Consider the following 18,010-nt stretch of genomic DNA (forward strand, 5'->3'; position numbering starts at 1 on the left):
ACTCCCTGTAGGTCCTACTCCTTCTCTAGGCAGAAACAAACTGATGTGCTGAGTCATGCAGTGGGGGTTAATGCCGAGAGGGAGAGCCTCTTGGGCGTGTGTATTCTAATTTTTTTATGCCTAGACTACTCCTGATGGGAGGAGCATAAACCCACTCAGCTCATGGAGATGAGGCTGCGTCTGTCGACAGACGATAGAGAAATAAAGGACTCCAGGACCTGTCAGTGCCTCAATGGGAAGTTGGGACCCCGAGGGACCTGCCGCCTCTGAGAGGGGATCAGGTGGTGAAACATGCCCCTGAGACTCCATTAAGAATAAAATGAGGAACCACAGGAAAAGTGCTTGGCAATGCCAGGTGACCAACTGACTCAGTGCCTGTACAACCCACACTATAGCAGAGAGAGGTGTAAATGTGTTGATCGTGCGCTGCTACTATTACATAAAAGCATAAGAACAAGCTGCTGCTATTACCTAATGTGTTCCCACATCCATAATGGATAAACGAAAAAAAAAAAAATGTGTAATAGTGCTGCTAACCCACTCATAAACCATATACTACTATGTAGAGGTATAAACAAATAATACAGACACAAAACCAAAAAAGGTGCTGATGATAAAACAAAAAGAAAATAAATAAAGATATAGGGTGTACTAGAAAACCAAAAGCCTAAAATGTAAAGTGAATAATAGTCCTCCTTTAATAGGTGCAAAAAACAGAAAAAAAGTATTTTATAAAAAGATGTGCTTCCCAAAAACACTATGTGAATCCACTCCTTTGTTCACGTGCTCCAAACACCAGGTGCAGTGAAAGCTCACTTCCACTTGAGACCCCCAAAAATTTGAGTGACCCTAAGACAGGTGCGGCCCCGGGAGGAACTCGGGGGCCTCAAGGTGCGTTCAAAGTGTCGATGATCAACAGGGGGTCAACACAACAAGAATCAGGAAAAACCTCTGACGTATAAATTCTTCAATGGCTCCAACTGTTCCCAAACAGCTTCATGGTAATATATAAAAAAATATAAATAAATTGCCTCCTATAGTGCAGTACCTGGGTTAATTGCTTCAATAAATCACAATACCCCCAGATACATAAAATGTACTCACATTTCTTAAAATAGATTAACACAGGTAAAAAAATTCCAACTGCTCACAATTCCATGTATTCGATTCCACCTCTACGCGTTACGCCACCTCCCACATGGCTTCATCTGGAGGGTAAACCGACCGGTTGTGGTGGGGAGAATTTATATGCTGAGAGTGACAATCTAGCGAGAGAACTCTGTTTCGCGCATGCGTGGTGAACCCGGAACATCCTGGAAGACTGCAAAGACTACACATGGTGCTCGCTCTTGTGGAAGTGAAAAGTAGTGCTTCAAAATCATGGCAAAATATGGGACAAATTATCAGCGAAATCGAGGCATAAGCTGCATAATTAAGATCATATACATATATACACCATAAATACGGCTGTTGATCCAAAGTAAAAACAAGGCCACAGTTCCAGCATAACTATACCGACATATACAGTATCTCACAAAAAATGGATTTTTGTAAAATCTTACCGTAAAATCCTTTTCTCTTAAGCTCATTGACAGACGCAGTCCTCTTGATTAATATCAAATCGGGTTATACTGCCCTCTACAGGAGTAGGACACTAGGCAGAAGGAAAACGTTCTGGCCACACCTTAGGGGCAGTCCCAGAGGGTATATCCTCTCACTTCCTGCTACAGGATGTCAGTTATGTCACAAAGCAGTGTCAGAGAATTTAACCCAACCCAACTCAAAAGTAGAGGGGCGGGTACTGCGTCTGTCAATGAGCTTAAGAGAAAAGGATTTTACGGTAAGATTTTACAAAAATCCATTTTTCTCTGTCGCTCATTGACAGACGCAGTCCTCTTGATTAATATCAAATCCGGACGTCCCAAAGCAGTGCCACAAATGAGGGGTGGGATAACAGAAATCAAAATCCAGAAGGCCCAACCGGAGCCAACCAGAAGCATCAAGGACTCATCGAGCAAAAGATGAGACCTAAGTGAAAAACCCAACAAACCCTCGAGGTAGACCAACAGTCTCCTCACACAGCGGCCTGCAGGAACCTTGCGGCCAAAAAGAGGCATCCACCGATGCCAGCACATCAACCTTATACAATTTTGTAAAGGTATGAACCGACGACGAAGTAGTCGCCTTGAAAACCTGGACCACTGAGGCCTAATGGCGGAAGGCCCAGGAAGCACTAAGCGCCCGAGTAGAGTGCGCCTTAACAGGAAACGGGGGATCCCGATCATTAAATAGAATAAGCCTATACCACCTTCTGTCTGATCCATCTAGAGATAGTCGCGGCAGAAACAGGCAACCCCTTTCTAGGGCCATCCGTGATCACAAAAAGTGAATCCGTCTTACGAAGCGAGTTCGTAGTAGTCAAGTGTACCCTGATTGTCCGAACCACATCCAAGGAGTGTAATGCAAACTCCCAAGGATGGCTAGGCTTAGGACACAGGGAAGGTAACACAATATTTTCATTCAGATGAAACTCTGAAACCACCTTAGGAAGGAAGGATGGATTCGGACGAAGAACCACCTTATCCTTATGTACCACCAGATATGGGGAACGTCAGGACAATGTGGCCGGTTCTGACACCCTGCGTGCAGAAGTGAGCCACCAAAAAGGCCCCCTTCTGGGATAGCAAGGGAATCTCCCTAATATTTTCAAAGGGAGGTTTCTGAAGAACCGACAGCACCAAATTAAGATCCCAGGGCGGTAAGGGCGCGCACCGGCAGTAAGGGCGCGCACCGGCGGAGCCAGGCGCCGCACCCCCTGGATGAAATTCCGCACCAAGAAATAGATAGCCAAAGGCTTCTGAAAGAAGATTGCTAACGCTGAAACCTGACCCTTGACCGTACTCAAGGCCAGCTTCTGCTCAACCTCCTGTTGCAGAAAAGCCAAGATTCGGGTCACCGAATAGGCACGTGGAGGAAATCCAAGGGATTCACACCACGCAATATAAGACTTCCATGCGATGATAGAATTTTCTGGAAGTCGCTTTCCTTGCTTTAATTAAAGTAGGAATAACTGAAGTTGACAATCCCTTGTCCTTCAGCACCTGGGTCTCAACAGCTCGGCCGTTAAAGCCAGCGATTGTAATCCCTGAGACAGCAGATCCTCCCTGAGAGGAAGTCTCCAAGGAGCGTCCGCGACCAGCCTGACCAAGTCTGCGTACCAGGTCGACGAGGCCAATCCGGAGCTACCAGGATAACTGGAATTCCCTCCACCTCTATCCTGCGAAGAAGCTTCAGCAGCAACTTGAGAGGAAGGAAGACATACAGTAGCTGATACTGTCCCCACGGGGCGACCAGCGCGTCTGATGAGTCCGCTAGAGGATCTCGGGAGCAGGCTACAAAACCTCCGCACCTTCCTGTTGAGCCGAGATGCCAACAGATCCACATTCGGGGTGCCCCAATGAAGGCACAGCTGGTGAAATACCTCTGGATGAAGAGGCCATTCCCCTTGATCCAGAATCTGACGGCTGAGATAATCTGCCGCGGAGAGAGCCGGAACAAACCGTTCCGCCCAACGAAGAATGCTGGCCACTTCGATGGTCGCCAGGACACTCTTGGTGCCCCGTTGGTGATTGGCATAAGCCACGGCCGTGGCCTTGTCTGACTAGATTCGAACCGGGCTGCCCTGGAGCTGCTCGGTCCAGTAAATCAGACAAAGTCTGATCGCTCTCAGTTCCAATACATTTATCGGCAACCTGGATTCTTTCGGTAGAGATGACTTCCACTGGTTGAGCATCAGAGACCGAAGCCACCAGACCAGAGACTCCCTGGTCCGCTCGCTCAACCGGATCAGATTTGTCCAGGGAATCGGGATTCCGATTCCATTTGAGAGGAATCTCCTTTTGGAGAATTCGGGTATGAGACTGGGCAAACGGTACTGCCTCTAAGGAGGCCACCATCAGTCTCAGGACCCTCATGCGAGTCCGAAGGGAAGGCCAGTTGATGGACAGCAACATCCGAATCGTTCACTGAATCTTCTGGAGTTTCTCCGCAAGGAGAAACACTCTTGCCAAGGATGTATCCAAAGTTAGGCCCAGATAGTTCAGTCTCCTGGTGGGAACCAGGGATGATCTTTGGGAGAAGCGAAGAAAACGCTGATGTCCTGCGAGGATGGGGATATGAAAATAGGCATCCTTGCTGTCTCTGGACGCCAGGAAATCCCCCGGATGCAGGGAGGCCACCACTGTACGGATGGACTCCATCTTGAATTTTTGTACCCGGACAAAACACTTGAGTGTTCTTAATTCCAGAATTGGACGCACCTTGCCCTCCTTTCTGGGTATTGTGAATAGGTTCGAATAGAACCCCTGAAAACGTTCTGCTCAAGGAACGGGAACTACCACTCCTTGTTGCATCAAGTCCATTACTGCCCCCCGCAAAGCTTTTAAGCGATCCGGGGATAGTCGAATGATGGAAGGGAAGAATCGCACCGGTAGAAGTGATCGAAACTCGATCTTGTATCCCGACCATATGACCTCGCGAACCCCTTTGTCCGGGATTCTGGAAAGCCATGGATCCGGCAACCGGTGAAGACGTCCCCCCACCCCAGAGATGGGTGGGGGCGCACCATCGACCAGCACTTTAACCACAACACGCGTCTGAGGACCACTGCTGAAACCGATGCACGCCCTAACAAGGAAGTGGCGTCCAGGGCGGGGTCACAGATGAACTGTTGTCAATGTTTGTGAAACTAAACCAATGGCAACCACTGGCCTAAAAGTTGACCCTATCAGGGAAAAAATGGAGCGGGATTCCGCTTCCATCTTACGATTCACCGGATCCCTAAAGGACGGAGCGTCCTCCAACGGGATAACAGTGGCTTTATTTAGTCTGGAAATCGGTGAGTCCACCACTGGTGGTACCGTCCATCTTTTAAGGAGGGATTCCTCAAACGGATAGCACCTAGCAATGCGTTTGGAAATAACAGGGGTTCGTTTCGGACGATCCCATTCTTCCTTAATTAGATTACCAAAACATTTGGGCAAGGGAAAAACCTTCGCCATTTTTGTAGGCTTGCTGGTACCAAAGGGAATTTCAGAGTCAGCTACCTCTGCTGGTGTAACCTCAAGACTTAAAGTTTCCCGGACAGACATGACTAGTGCATCCACCAACGCTATGGCGGAGGCAGAAACGTCCTCCTCACTGTCTGAGGAGACCGTACCCGAGACAGCAGCCCCAGAAGAGGGACCTGCAGCTGCAGTGACCAGCTCAGAATCTGTATCTGAAGTGTCAGATGAAATAGGGGTAGGCGGGGGTGGTTTCCTTGACCTCCGTCCCTGACAGGCCACCTCCACCCGGGATACCAAAGACTCCAAAACTGCTGATAATGCATCAATCACAAGCGGGGTACTGGAGGGTCCTGCGGCCACCTCGAGGGGATCAGGTGGGGATACATGTGTGGCAGGGTCCCTGATTATTCAAGACACTTGCCAGCAAAAAAAAAAAAAAAAAATTAATTGCAAAGAAAAAAACTTTTTTTTTTTTCCGTAGTCCCCCAGCGCATATCAGGTAGGATGCTATCACCCTCTTACATGGCCATCCTAACAGTAATGCCAGCCACTGACTTCAGTCATGGTCCCTTTACAGTGCCCCTCATACAGTAACTTCCAATTGTCAGCTCCCAAACCAAGCCTCCTGGTTCCTATTCACTAAATCACCCTCAAGAGGGGAATCTGTGGCACCGGTTATAGGATAGAGGGGGGATCCAGGATCATAAGGGTCTGATCATCCCAGGGAGGGGCCCGCGTCCACCCACAAACCCGTCAGGGGGAGAGGGGGAACATTTTACTCACCATACCGGAACAGGCGGGCGCCAACTCCTGACAGAACCCCTCTCCACCGAGGTGGGGGGGCTGTTGACCAATTCCAACTGGTCGTCGGCGTCCAGACGAGACGTTTAACTCGCAGGGTCAGTCCCCGTCCAGTGGGACTATGTCGCGGCCGACCCAGCGCGGAGCTAGGGCCTGCACGCGCTTGTAGGCTGACTGGGGTGACCACTGGATCTTAACATCCAGCCCGTCGCCCAGTTTCAGCATACTTGCTTGAAGATCTCACAGGAACACTGGAGAAAAAAGCTGCCTAAAAAAGTTTTTCTAAAAAAAATCTTGCCAGGACCAAAGATCCCAGCAAGGAACTTAGGTCCTTACTCCTAACTAGACAGAAAAAACTGACATCCTGTAGCAGGAAGTGAGAGGATATACCCTCTGGGACTGCCCCTAAGGTGTGGCCAGAACATTTTCCTTCTGCCTAGTGTCCTACTCCTGTAGAGGGCAGTATAACCCGATTTGATATTAATCAAGAGGACTGCGTCTGTCAATGAGCGACAGAGAAAGTGAGTACACCCCTCACATTTCTGTAAATATATTATATTTTTTCATGTGACAACACTGAAGAAATTACAATTTGCTACAATGTAAAGTAGTGAGTGTACAGCTTGTAGAACAATGTCAATTTGCTGCCCCCTCAAAATAACCCAACACACAGCCATTAATGTCTAAACTGCTGGCAACAAGAGTACACCCCTAAGTGAAAATGTCCAAATTGGGCCCATTGAGCCATTTTTCCTCCCTGGTGTTACAAGTTCTCAGATGTGAATGGGGAGCAGGTGTGTTAAATTTGGTGTTATCGCTATCGCTCTCTCTCTCTCTCTCATACTGGTCATACTCTCTCATAAAAGAATATATATATATATATATATATATATATATATATATATATATATATATATATATATATATACATACACATATATATATATATATATATATATATATATATATATATATATATATATATATATATATATATATATATATATATATATATACATACATACATATACTGTATATATACAGTGGGTACGGAAAGTATTCAGACCCCCTTAAATTTTTCACTCTTTGTTATATTGCAGCAATTTGCTAAAATCATTTAGGTTCATTCTTCTTCCTCATGAATGTACACATAGCACCCCATACTGCAGATTTATTAAAAAAGAAAAACTGAAATATCACATGGTCCTAAGTATTCAGACCCTTTGCTCAGTATTTAGTTGAAGCCCCCTTTTGATCTAATACAGCCAGGAGTCTTTTTGGGAAAGATGCAACAAGTCTTTCACACCTGGATTTGGGGATCCTCTGCCATTCCTCCTTGCAGATCCTCTCCAGTTCTGTCAGGTTGGATGGTAAACGTTGGTGGACAGCCATTTTTAGGTCTCTCCAGAGATGCTCAATTGGGTTTAAGTCAGGGCTCTGGCTGGGCCATTCAAGAACAGTCACGGAGTTGTTGTGAAGCCACTCCATTATTTTAGCTGTGTGCTTAGGGTCATTGTCTTGTTGGAAGGTAAACCTTCGGCCCAGTCTGAGGTCCAGAGCACTTTGGAGAAGGTTTTTGTCCAGGATATCCCTGTACTTGGCCGCATTCATCTTTCCCTCGATTGCAACCAGTCGTCCTGTCCCTGCAGCTGAAAAACACCCCCACAGCATGATGCTGCCACCACCATGCTTCACTGTTGGGACTGTATTGGACAGGTGATGAGCAGTGCCTGGTTTTCTCCACACATACCGCTTAGAATTAAGGCCAAAAAGTTCTATTTTGGTCTCATCAGACCAGAGAATCTTATTTCTCACCATCTTGGAGTCCTTCAGGTGTTTTTTAGCAAACTCCATGCGGGCTTTCATGTGTCTTACACTGAGGAGAGGCTTCCGTCGGGCCACTCTGCCATAAAGCCCCGACTGGTGGAGGGCTGCAGTGATGGTTGACTTTCTACAACTTTCTCCCATCTCCTGACTGCATCTCTGGAGCTCAGCCACAGTGATCTTTGGGTTCTTCTTTACCTCTCTCACCAAGGCTCTTCTCCCCCGATAGCTCAGTTTGGCCCGGACGGCCAGCTCTAGGAAGGGTTCTGGTCATCCCAAACGTCTTCCATTTGAGGATTATGGAGGCAACTGTGCTCTTAGGAACCTTAAGTGCAGCAGAAATCTTTTTGTAACCTTGGCCAGATCTGTGCCTTGCCACAATTCTGTCTCTGAGCTCTTCAGGCAGTTCCTTTGACCTCATGATTCTCATTTGCTCTGACATGCATTGTGATCTGGAAGGTCTTATATAGACAGGTGTGTGGCTTTCCTAATCAAGTCCAATCAGTATAATCAAAACACAGCTGGACTCAAATGAAGGTGTAAAACCATCTCAAGGATGATCAGAAAAAATGGAAAGCACCTGAGTTAAATATGAGTGTCACAGCAAAGGGTCTGAATACCTAGGACCATGTGATATTTCAGTTTTTCTTTTTTAATAAATCTGCAACAATGTCAACAATTCTGTGTTTTTCTGTCAGTATGGGGTGCTATGTGTACATTCATGAGGAAGAAGAATGAACCTAAATGATTTTAGCAAATGGCTGCAATATAGCAAAGAGTGAAAAATTTAAGAGGGTCTGAATACTTTCCGTACCCACTGTAGATATTACCCTGGAGCTGTGTAGGAACAGTTGGAGCCATTTAAGAATTTATACGTCAGAGGTTTTTCCTGATTCTTGTTGTGTTGACCCCCTGTTGATCATCGAGACTTTGAAGGCACCTTGCGGCCGCACCTGTCTGTCTGAGGTTCGCTCACATTTTTTTGGGTCTCAAGTGGAGGGTAGCATTCACTGTACCTGGTGTTTGGACCACGTGAACAAAGGAGTGGATTCACATAGTGTGTGTTGTTGGGAAGCACATCTTTTTATTAGAGAATTTTTTTCTGTTTTTTGCACCTATTAAAAAGGAGGACTATTATTCACTTTACATTTAGGCTTTTGGTGTTCTAGTGCACCTTATATCATTATTTATTTACTTTTTGTTCTGTTATCATCAGCACCTTTTTTGGTTTTGTGAATGTATTATTTGCTTATACTGTACCTCTACATAGTATAGGGCGCCATTACACATTTTTTCTTTTTATTCAGCAGAGAGAGGGACCTCACCAGGACTCGCCACCACCAACCGCAGGAGCGCCGGACACCAGGCACCAGAAGAGCAATAGACTCATGTGCAGCGTCTAGGAGGAGGAGAGCCCAGAAATCCATGTTAGGAAATAGAGGAGGAGCCCAGAAGGAAACATCCGCCGCGCAGCTCCAAAAGCATGGCTTCCACTGCAGTGTATGTCGGACCAACATAACATGGCCAGCCGGAACACAAAAAAATGGCCACCCCGGAGGAAACATAGAATCCAAAAACATGTTCACCAATCCTGAAGACCAAAGCAGAAAATGGCCACCGGACACCGCACCAAGAGGCTTCCAGGGACAATGGAACCCATCCCTGGAGCAAAGGGCCACCACATTGGCATGGAAGCCGGAAAAGTGACCCCAAATCCAGCAGCACCCCCACCCGCACAGGGTCATCAACCCACTGGCGACAGGCCCCGCAGGTACAGTGCCCAATGCCCACCAGAGTGAAAGGCCACATGTGGCCTGGGAGGGAGGAGGGGAACTCAAAAGGTCTGACCACCCCAAACAGAACCCCTCGCCCGTTCCCTAGGCAGCCACCTGTTGGCCCGGGAACGCTGCGACTCGGACCAGAGCCCAGTGGTATGCTACCCTGCGAGAGCGTTTAAATTCGCTGGTCAGCCCCTGTACGGAGGGGCTATGTTGCGGACAATCTAGCATGTAGCTCCGGTATGCACGCACTCGATAGCTGGACTGGGGGGACCACTGGATCTAAATATCCAACCTATCGCCCAGCCCCGCAGTGGATTGTAGATCTCCAAAGGAAAAAACCAAGAAGAAGAAAGGATGCAAAAAACGACACATAAAAGAGAAAAAAAATGCCAGAACCGAAGATCCCAGCAAGGAGCTAGGTGCTTACTCCTGACACTAGGCAGAAAAAAAACTAGATGCCTATAGCATAGAGGGGGATTGATACCAGCTAGAACTGCCCATAGGCATAGACCAGATTATTTTTTTTGGCTAGTGTTCTACTCCTGTAGGGAGCGATATAACCTTATGGTTCTGAATGGAGCGCTGTGTCCGTCAATGAACGAAAGCAAGCCATAAAAGCAAAAGTGTAAAGCTCCAGACATCTGCTCTACACACTCAATAAAGGAAGGATTTACTGCCATGGTGGGGGTATCCCCTTTCGAGTCATTTAGACAATTCTGCCATGCTCAGCTAAAATATAGTTTAGGGCAGGGCTCACCAGCAAATACTCTGTTTTGAAGAGGGATCTAACCGCTGGTTGGGAGAATCCTGGAATGAGAAGACATCCTTTACTTGCCTAGTCATTTCCCCGTTACGGTGGGCTACTTGCAGATCCAGAGTGGATGTAGACCACTGTTTATCAAAACCTAGCAAGGGCGCAGGGGGTGTCCAGAGCCCATCAGAGTGCTTTCAATCTACGTAAAATCCCTCAAAGAGCGGGTATAATGGGCGGGTCGTTGCAGTTGTAAGAGCTGTGAAAAATCTGATATTGAAGACAGCAGGCTTCCTTCAGAAGCAGAGTAGAATGTACCGCATCAATATGAGCTGAAATGTTTGCCTTTAAATATGGGTTAATAGCAGACTGATTCATCAAATATGTTCTCATTGGGGAGAGACTGAGGTGACCCAATGTAAGAAAATCTTGCTGCGACCATTTGCCTTGCTACGCTAAGGCTGTGAGTAGATTAGCAATAGACACTGAAATGAAAAAAAAAATGAGCAAGCTTAGAACCTCGGTGGTCAGAACCAGCCAGAAACTGGGTTTATGTGGCCACAAAGTCTGGTGTAACTGTAGTAGAGACCCCAGTCCATAAGGCAGGAGACGCAGCCTCACCCAGTGGAGCCAAGGAGGACTCTGAAGACGGACACAGCTCCTGTCATTCTTGACCATTGGGTTATACTGCCCCCTAAAGGAGTAGGACACTAGGCAGAAAAAAAAAAAAAAAAATTATGGCTACACCTATAGGCAGTCCCAGGGGGTATACTCCCTCTCCCTGCTATAGTCACTCAGTTTTGTTACAAGCAGTGTCAGGAGAATTATAACACCACAGAGGGGTGGGTGCTGTGTCTGTCAATGAACATCAGAGAAATGGATTTTACAGCAAGTCAAAAATCCCATTTTCTCTTTCGTTTATCGACGGACACATCTCCTGTCATTTTTGACCATTGGGACCTCTCAAAGCAGTGTTATTGGGACATCTCAAAGCAGTGTTAAACATGAAGGGTGGAAAACAGCAAAAAAAATCCCAAGGCTAAATGTTAGCCAACCAGGCAACAGGGGGGTCAACAAAAACAACTGGAGCCCACCTGAAGAAAACAATACACCCTCAAAGAGGATTAGGTCCTCTTAACAGCAGCCTGCAAAACCTTGCGGGCAAAGAAAGCATCCGCTGATGCCAACACATCCACTTTATTAAACTTTCAAAAAAGGGTACCCAGACAACCAGGTAGCCGCCTTCCAAACCTGCGTCACTGACCCAGGAGGCACTAAACGCCCCAGTAGATTGCACCTTGAAAGGGAATGGAGGAACCTGACCCCTGATGGAATAGGTCTGAATCCCCATCTGTCTGATCCATCTGGAAATGGTTGCAGAGGAAGCAGACAACCCTTTGCGAGGTCCATCCGTGAGCACAAAATAGAGAGTCTGACTTCCTGAAAGACTCTGTAGCTGCCAGGTACACCCTAATTGCCTGGGACCACATCCAAGGCATGCAAGGCAATTTCCTTCGGAAATTTAGGCTTGGGACACAGGGAAGGCAACACAATGTCTTCATTCAAAGGAAAGTCAGAGTCCACTTTAGGAAGGAATGACGGACAGGGGCGAAGCACCACCTTATCCTTGTGAATCACCAGAAAAGGTGAATGACAGGATAACGCTGCCAGCTCCGACACTCTGTGCGCAGAGGTGATAGCCACCAAAAAGGCCACCTTCTGGGACAGAGTAAGCAAGGGAATCTTCCAAATATTTTCAAAGGGAGGCTTCTGTAGAGCTGAAAGCACCAAATTAGGATCCCGAGGTGGCAACGGAGCCCGCAGTGGAGGAACCAAATGTCAGATACCCTGGAGAAACGTACACACCAGGGACTGTATTGCCATAGGTCGTTGGAAAAAGACCACCAAGGCCAATACCTGGCCCTTGATGGTACTCAAGGCCAATTTCTGTTCAACCCCCCATTGAAGAAGGTTAAAATCCGAGCCACGAGAAGCAGCGAGGATGAACCTCAAGAGACTCAAATAACACAGTGTACGTCTTCCACACATGATGGTAGATCTTCCTAGAAGTAGATTTCCTAGCAGATAAACCTCTATCCTTTAGCACCTGGCGTTCAACAGCCAAGCCGTCAAAGCCAGGGACTGTAAAGCAGGATGGAAGATTTGGATGTACAGCAGATTCCAAGGAATGTCTGCGACCAGCCGTAGCAGATCGGCATACCAAGCCCGGCGAGGCCAGTCCGGAGCCACTAAGATGACCAAAATCCCTTCTGCCTCAATCCTGCATAGAAGTCTTGGCAGAAGCTTGAGAGGAGGGAAGGCGTAAAACAAAAAACATACTGACCCCAAAGGGCCACCAGTGCGTTTGTGGCGTCCACTAGAGGATCTCTTGACCAAGCCACAAATCTCTGCACCTTTCTGTTGAGCCGAAACAGATCAACCTCGGGGGGGGGGGGGGCCCGTGCCCCTCCAGAAACACAGCTGATGAAACCCCTCCGGATGAAGGGACCACTCCCCTTGGTCCAACGCTTGCCGACTGAGGTAATCCGTCTACCAATTTTCCACCCCGGGAACGTGCACAGCGGAGAGAGGTGGAGTGAACCGTTCTTCCCACCTTAGAATGCCGGCTACCTTCAGGGCGGCCAGGGCACTTCTTGTGCCCCCTTGGCAATTAACATAAGCCATTAGGCATGGCAATGTCCAATTGAATGCGCACAGGGCATCCCTGAAGACGATCCGTCAAATAATCCAGACAGACAGTCTGATTGCTCACAGTTCCAGGACATTGATCGGTAGTCTAGACTCTTCCAGCGTCCAGATCCCCTGAGCAGAATGCTTGCGAGGACGCCTTCCCAGCCGGACACGCTGGCATCCGTGGTGACCACTGTCCAATACAAGGGGAGGAATGATTTTCCCAGTCGAAGCACCGGAGAGCGAAGCCACCATATTATATCAGGGACTCCTTTGTTCCCCGACTCAGCCGGATCTGATTGTCCAGAGACTGTGGAGTCTTGTCCCATTTGGTCAGAATCTCCCTTTGCAGGGACCTTGTATGAAACTACGCAAAGGGAACTGCCTCAAAGGTGGATACCATCAGGCCCAGCACCCGCATGCTAGTTCGGAGGGATGACCATTTGTTGAACAGCAGGAGGCGAGTGGCACCCTGCAATTCCTGGAGTTTGTCCAGAGGAAGAAGCACTCTGGCTAAGTCCAGAGTCAGGCCCAAATAGTCCATCTTTGTGGACAGAGCCAGGGCAGACTTATGAAAATTCACAATCCAGCCAAACTCCCACAGAGTTCGTATTGTTCTCCACCAGAGCAGATGGAGACTCTGCTCGCAGGAGTAGCCCAGTACCATGATCCCCCGTTGGTGTAGCAAAGCTAGCACCAGAGCCAACACTTCTGTGAAGACCGGAGGAGCGGAGGTTAGACCAAAGGGTAACGCGACAAACTGATAATGCTCCTCTCCCACAGCAAAGCGTAGAAAACGCTGGTGACTGGCACATATTGGAATGTGAAGGTAAGTATCCTTGATGTCGATAGAAGCAAGAAAATCCCCCTGACGCAGTGATGCCGCTACGGTTTGAATGGACCTTATTCTGAATTTCTGTACCTGCACAAAGCAGTTTAGCGCCTTGAGGTCCAGGATTGGACGCACTTTGCCTTCCTTCCTGGGGACTGTAAACCGGTTTGAGTAAAAACTAGGGCTGCACGATATTGAAAAAAAAAAAAATCACATTGCGATATTTTTTTCCCAACGATATATATTGCGATATTTTTTTGCGGCGAATCCTCTTCGTCGCGTAAGGAACTGGGTGGGAAGTATCACAGCAGGTTAAGAAGACATTGTGGTGGAAGGCAGAGAAGTCGGGACTCAAAGTGAGTAGAAAAACACAGCCTGACATCCGCGGGGGGGGGGGGGCAGAGGGACGCCGTGGAAGGAGGGCAGAGATGGACGCGGCATCTTTTGATTTGGGGGAGAGGGGGGGTAAAAGAATATGTATTGGGGGTGCTTTGGAAGGGGAGAGGACCCCCCCCCTCCACCAGCAGAAGTACTGTCTCCTCCCAAAGCACCTCCCAATACATATCCTCTTGCACCCCCACCAATTACTCCATCATGTGTGCTACTTGCCCTTCCTGGTTACTGTGCCCCCCCCTCCACTGTATCTATACCAATACACAGACCTCAGATCATCAGTGCGGCTCTGGCAGTGAAATCTCCCTCCTCCCGGGTTCATTCTCCTGTCTGTTTACATCCGAACATGTGCCGGGGGAGGGGGATACTCAGTAAGATGTGCGGGCTGCCAGTTGGGAGAGAGGTGTCTGCTGTTACAGGAGGATGATAGCTGCGAGTGGGACACTGGGCAGCAGATGTCCCGTGTGCCCCCTCCCTTTGGCAGCGCTGTGTGTGATCGTACACACTTTTCTGCCACCACACACACTGTCTTCTATCGCATGTTCCGGCGATGTGACTATCGCCCAGGCTCACCACAGGATGTCGATGTGAACATCGACTATCGTTCAGCCCTAGTAAAAACCCTGAAAACTTTCTGAAGTCGAAACCGGGACAATCACCCTTTGAAGAAACAGATCTTGTACCGCTCCAACAGACCCTGTAACCGGTCTGCATACAGGTTTGAAGGAAAAAACTTGCCGGGGGACAAGAGCGAAACTCGATCTTGTAACCGGACCCAATAACTTTGTGGACCCACTTGTCTTGCACCAGGGAATCCCATCGGTCCGGTAACCAGCGAAGATGTCCCCACACCCCTGATACGGGTGAGGGCGCACCTTTGTGATAAAGAAGCCTTGTCCGCGGCAAAGTCTCTAGGAGAAGCCTGCTCTCAGGTTGCCAGACCGGGATAGTTTGGAGCCACCAGAGGAGTCCTTGTCAGTCGACCCTGAGAGACGAAAAACGTATGAGCCGAGAAGGATGGTCCACGTCTACTATGAGGGTCCTTACCCTTAGTATCCTGTAGAATAAAAAAGGTACTCTTCCACCCCTGTGAGACCTTTAATGTCATCCAGGGTAGCTCCAAACAAACGATCTCACTGAAAAGGAAGATCAGTCAAGGCCTTCTTAGAAGTCTGGTCCCCAGATCAGCATTTAAACCAAAAGACACGCCAAAAGACCACCGCCAAAACATCAGGGGAGCCGCATCCAAGGTGGCATCATAGATAAACTGTAATCCCTGGACCAGCTGGTCCGCCAGTTCAGCAAAAGGTAGGAGGGAGTTGTTCACCCTCCAAGTCACGGCGTAGGAGTTTAACCCACTCGGTCAACGTTTGCGACACTAGGGCAATGGTAAATCCTGGCCTCATTGCCAAACTTGCTAAGGTGTACATAATGCATACCACAGCCTCCGACTTCCGGTCAGCCAGATCCTTAAAGGCCAGGGACTCTTCCACCGGAATCATGGGTGCCTTATTTAATCTGGAAACCGGAGGGTCCACCACTGGTGGCACAGTCCACTTCTTAAGAAGGGACTCCTCAAAGGAGTAACGCCTAGGAAAGCGCTTAGGAACCCCACGGGGACGCTTTGGTTGTCCTCACTCTTTAGCAACAATTCTGTCAAAATAAGCAGGGAAAGGAAACCCTTTTGCCGCACCAGACTCCCCACCCACGGACACAGGCACCTGCAGGCACCAGGAAATTCTGCACTACACGTGCAGCGATCAGGAAGCTAAATGATCCAGGAATCAGCACCAGGGGAAAAGGAGGGGCTCCCACAGCCGAAATCGCCGCCCAGGGGGCTTCACTGTGATGGCCACCACTATTTCCAATGGTAAACCATAAGAAAATGCCCGCCGGTCTACACAAACATGGCCGCCTTGTATAGAAACACACAGGCTACAACAAAATGGCGGCACCACGAGGCAAACAGAGACCTAGAATGGGTGACCAGGCCTCAGGACAGATATAGGCAGGATGGGAAGGCCTTGGCAAGAGCCCCCACCAGGTACAACCCCCCCCCCTCCGCACAATCGGCCGCCGCACCCCCAGGAAGGTGGCCAGACCACCCAAAACAATACATCCTCAGCATATGTGGAGGGGGGGGGGGCAGGATGAGTGACTTGACAAGGGGGGGTGCCTGTGGGAAGGAGGAGAACGCGGGGGTCTGACCGTCCAAAGGAGGGGCCCAAGTCAAACCCAAAACCCTCCAGGGGTAGAGGGGGGAACAGATACTCACCATACCAGGAACCAGGTGGGCACACCCCCAGACAGATCATTCTCTCCATCGAAATGGGGGAGGGGGGCTGTTGGCCAGGAGGAACACTGCGACTCAGGACGAGGCCAGGTCTTGTGCGACCTTGCGAGATGTTTAACTCACAGGGCCAGCCCCATCCAGTGGCACTATGTCGCAGCCGACCTAGCGCAGAGCTGAGGCCTGTGCGCGATTGCTGCCCAGACTAGGGTGACCACTGGATCTACATTATCCATTCCGTCGCCCAGTCCGGCAGTTGATAGTAGATCTCACAGGAAAAATCCAGGAGGAAAACTTTTTCTCTATCTAAAAAATGTTGCCAGGACCAAAGATCCCAGCAAGGAACTAGGCCTCTTGACTAGGCAGAAAAAAAAAAACAATTGAGTGACTATAGCAGGGAGAGGGAGTATACACTCTGGGACTGCCCATGGGTGTAGCCAAAAGTTTGTTCTGCCTAATGCCCTACTCCTGTAGGGGGCAGGAAAATCCAATGGTCAAGAATGGCAGGAGCTGTGTCCGTCAATGAACGAGAAAGAAATATCAGATTTTCCAGATTAAACAAACCCGTCAGTCATTTTTACACATTTAAACGGTCTGTATACAAACAGAGATCAAAGCATGCCTGCTATTACATTTATTGGCCAGAAAATCTTCATGTGTGCATTTCTTTGAATGACTATATCCAAGCAAATGCTATCACTGTATCCAATAAGTGGTTTGGTGGCAAATATAGGAGATCTCAATGGACAACGGATAGGGTTTAGTCCTGGGGTTGGAGAAGGCAAGCTTTTTTTAAAACAAATCAAACTATTAACTAACCTTTTGGGGCCTGCTATTAGGCAGGACATTTGCTTTTAAAAGTTCAGTGTGGCTGAGAGGTTCATTAAAATCACCAACCAAAACTACCAAGTTTGGCAGAAAGATCTTCCTTATTTAAAAGAACAAAAAAAAAACAAACACACCATCTACAAGTCTTAAATATTTCAATTAAAGAAAAATTTCACCCAAAAAGGGATAGCTTTTCCACTTCCTCCTCACCCCCATCACATCTGGATACTGTTTTGGGGGTCAGGCACCCCCCTTTGCCTACAGCCTTCTAGAACACACAACAGGTCCCAGAAGCCTGAAGGACCATTAACAAAGCACATGCATAGTAGGGGCCAATTGTGAAGCCGCAAGGAGTCACATGCGGCTTTCCACGCTAAAGATGCTGGCACGGATCACCTTATTCAATACAAATTTTTACATTGCATCAACCTTACTCTGGCCAGATTGGCTGCTGGTGGTGCACTTCATCCAATGCAAATTTTTTACACATGTTCTGGGACTGTGCGGCTATCCAAACTTTCTGGCGAGTGGAGAAGGTCACTGCAATTAGTGTACAGCCAACGGCTGAGGTGTGTCTCCTGGGACTTGTTGATGCCCTGGCTCTCAAGGGAGTGACACATACTCTTTTTACGTTATTTTATTACGCTAGGAAGTTAATAGTGCTTTGCTGTAAAAAGTCTACCCCTCCAGCTGTTTCGGCATGGAAGGCACTCATTAACAAAGCCCTCCCCTTATATAAGGCTACGTATGCTA

The 18,010-nt window shown here is 48.3% G+C and overlaps 1 protein-coding gene across 1 annotated transcript in view; it reads right to left on the reverse strand.

Annotated features, from left to right (window-relative positions):
- The window catches only part of ZFTA (zinc finger translocation associated), a 123,613-nt gene that overhangs the window by 64,341 nt on the left and 41,262 nt on the right, over positions 1 to 18,010 (reverse strand). The gene's annotated exons all lie outside the window — the stretch shown is intronic.

This window comes from Pelophylax lessonae, assembly GCF_965119305.1.
Source record: "Pelophylax lessonae genome assembly, chromosome: 10".
NCBI classification, from domain to species: domain Eukaryota; kingdom Metazoa; phylum Chordata; class Amphibia; order Anura; family Ranidae; genus Pelophylax; species Pelophylax lessonae.